The sequence below is a fragment of the Aulostomus chinensis genome, chromosome 10 (genome assembly GCF_037954235.1).
Source record: "Aulostomus chinensis isolate RoL2024-O1b breed Wild chromosome 10, RoL_Achi_v1.0, whole genome shotgun sequence".
In the NCBI taxonomy this organism is placed as follows: Eukaryota; Metazoa; Chordata; class Actinopteri; order Syngnathiformes; family Aulostomidae; genus Aulostomus; species Aulostomus chinensis.
In genome coordinates, this window is record NC_141329.1 from 4,252,849 (window position 1) to 4,255,895 (window position 3,047).

At 37.3% G+C, this 3,047-nt stretch overlaps 1 protein-coding gene across 1 annotated transcript in view; it reads right to left on the bottom strand.

Moving 5' to 3' along the window:
• Positions 1-3,047, bottom strand: part of trip12 (thyroid hormone receptor interactor 12) — a 48,559-nt gene that overhangs the window by 45,413 nt on the left and 99 nt on the right. The window contains exons 2-3 of the mRNA XM_086215652.1: positions 2,024-2,073; positions 1,206-1,286 (exon numbers count right to left, since the gene is read on the bottom strand). The gene's annotated coding sequence lies outside the window, so the exon portion shown is untranslated. The remainder of the gene's footprint in view (positions 1-1,205; positions 1,287-2,023; positions 2,074-3,047) is intronic.

Sequence of the window (3,047 nt, forward strand, 5' to 3'; positions counted from 1 at the left end):
ACTGATTTAAATAAATATTGTTGATTATCTAAACAGTGACATCCTGTGCTTCTTTAGCGGAGTTAGATATGGTATGTGCTATCAGTTAAGATGTCACATTAACTGATAGGAGCTCGGATATTTTGATGCTGCCAAAGGTTTAAAAGTCCCTTTTTTCCCCTTCTGATGCAAACAATTTCCTAAATATGAAGCCACAAAAAAGGTTATTTGCTCCTCCTGGTTTCTCGATTCTGATGAAAGAGGTAGATCATGAGTTTTCAATAAATAGCACTACAATTTTATTGTTTCTTTTTTCTTTTTAATCTCTCTTTTATGATAGGCTCATGTATTATTTCACTGAAGGAAAAAAAAAATGTTTTTGAGTGAAATAGTTTCAGTGTATGAAACAGCACAGTCTCTCTCAGGTGTACAAAAACTGTCAGTGCCTTTTACATGAAATATGATAGACAAATGTGGCAGAGATTACCTGACATAACGCGACAAATTATGTTTCCATCGGTGTCTGCTGGACTTGGGAACAGTAATGGGCTGAACTTCACTCTCAACTTGGTGAAAAGGTTGAATAGGAACCAAATTTGAATTTAATTTAATTGAACAAAGTGATTAAAAAAAAACTTTTTTTTTCCACGATGGAGTTGGAGTTGTGCTTGCAAACTATCTCTCAGCTGGATTATCCAAAACCTACCGGGAAGATTTTTATGAAAAGGTGGTAAAGACTTGAGGCATAGACCAAAGAGGAAGCCATTAAATTTTGGAAAATATCCATTGCATTACAGAAACCTCGGCAGAAGTATTCAGTCTACAGAGTTCTCCTCTGATAAATCGACTGCTGTAAAAACAACAACAACAACAACAACGTATCCAGGTATTAGGAGGCTACAAAACAAATAGCATTATCACTACCAATATCTGGACCAACATTTATTCATATTTCAGAAAGGGAATAACTTATATAAAATATAGAATGTTAATTTGTTCAGTCATGAATAGTCTTAAAGCCACCGAACTTTTAAGACAGAAAGTAGAGAACAGTCTTACAAGTACAGTTTATTTGAGCGGTCACAGGCCTCAGCATTAATGTCAAATGAGTTACACAGCAATGTTCAGATTAGGCGTTTACAGTGTCAGACCAGACCAGTTTTTGCTACATTGTAAAAGACTGCAAAGGTAAGATAGATATTGACTGAAATGTTGTGATGAAGTACCTGTCTGCTTTTCTAGGCTCCCTGTTACTATCACTGATGAGGATCGGGCCTGTGTTTCCACCCAAACATGAGCAACGTCACCTTTAAAGAGACAAAACAGGATGTCAGTCGCGGATTTCCCTCAAAAAGCTTTTGCAATCAGATTTTAATTTTTTTTCTGTCTCAGGGAAAGTGTCAGATATACATTTCTGAAGTTTTTTTTTTTTTAAAGTGTGTCATGGCTACAATGCACTGATGTTGTGCAATATCTTTAATGTAATGCGATGCACCTTGTAGATATAATTGTCCTATTTTTACTGGGTGAGATCAAAGACAATTTTCCCATTCTTCTGCCTCATTTGGAAATTATACACAAAATTTGAGATAACATTTATGGAAAAACGGTACAAAAAATAGTCTAATATTGTGTATGGCTTTCATAAATATAATCGATATTTGGGTGTGCAGACTATTCCAACTGCAGAAAAAAAAAGGTATGCAATTATCAGGAATTATAGCGATGTAAGCACCAACTGTACACCTTCCAATTCATAGTACTACAAAAATCAGTAGCCCATCTTTATAGATTGAATGAGAGTTTCATTGAGAGAAAAATGTTTAAAGATTCACTTGTACTGCAACTTTGAAATAAAACAAGCTACTGCAGTGATGCTCTGTCCAAGCCCCCGCCCCCGAGTGGAGATGTTAACATTGTGTGGATGAATTTATTACTAAAGTTTTATCTCCCTTTTAATGAATAATTCTTGGTGTTGCATATAAATCCCTGTAAATCTGTTGGGTTTGGGAAAGATGTTGGCAGCACCACAGTAGAATCGGACCTGTGGTTCAGCACCGAGAGAGAGCTGAGGTTGCCACAGCCTGCAAAATTCTGCAAAAACAGAGAGACAGAAAGTGTGACAATGTTTGGAAGATAGCATTCATTTTGGTAATTATGAGCTAAAAGACTTGTCATAATTTGCGCTCAAGATCACTTGTCCCATTGAGGAAACTGCCACCACATCGACTCTCCTGCAGGAACAGGAGTGAAATCCACTCGACACACAGGAGAGGATTCGTCCCCAGCACCACTCTGTCCTATCTGGTCAAAGCTGCCACCAAGTTATTAGTCAACTTTTAAGTCCAGCCCGGAGGAATCAGCACTGAGATAGCGTTTCATAAGTACCTTACCAAGAGAAGGGGTTTATTTTTCCTTAAAAGCCGGCATACAGAACATATATCAGGATGTGCATAAAGATGTAGGACGCTGGCAAGTTAATGTGGTAAAATACCACCTTAATGTAATTTATTAGATATCCTCATAGGGATGGACACCCAAATGGTCTGATATGCTGCCCCCTTTTGGTTCAGAGTGCAGTGTGTGAGGTGCGTGCTTGTTCTCCACAGTTCCTCAATGAACATTTCACATTTGTTAAAAATATATATCACCAACATATGCATGAATTAATACCGGCACTGAATATGGACATCCCTTTCCTGCCTATTTATTTTCTGATGATTTTACACAAGTTTTGTTTTTTTTTAAACAGCAAAATTAAACCAAAATCAAGTTGCAATCAAATTGTGATATTAACCTGCATGCAGCAAGACATGAATCTCATGCGTTTGCAGGACTTAAGTTAGGTCATCCATGTGTTTCCATGATTTGGGATGGTTAAAACTTTACATTATAAAAACACTTCATTTCATGGTCGGTGATATTTAAACTGTGTGCCTCAATAATCAGGAACACAAAACATCCAGATGGGCTAACAGTAGCTAAGCTAGCTCCACAAGTTAGTGGTACTAACTAGCGTTGCTCGTGTATACTAGTACTGCACAACTCCGAAGATGAACATTACCCCC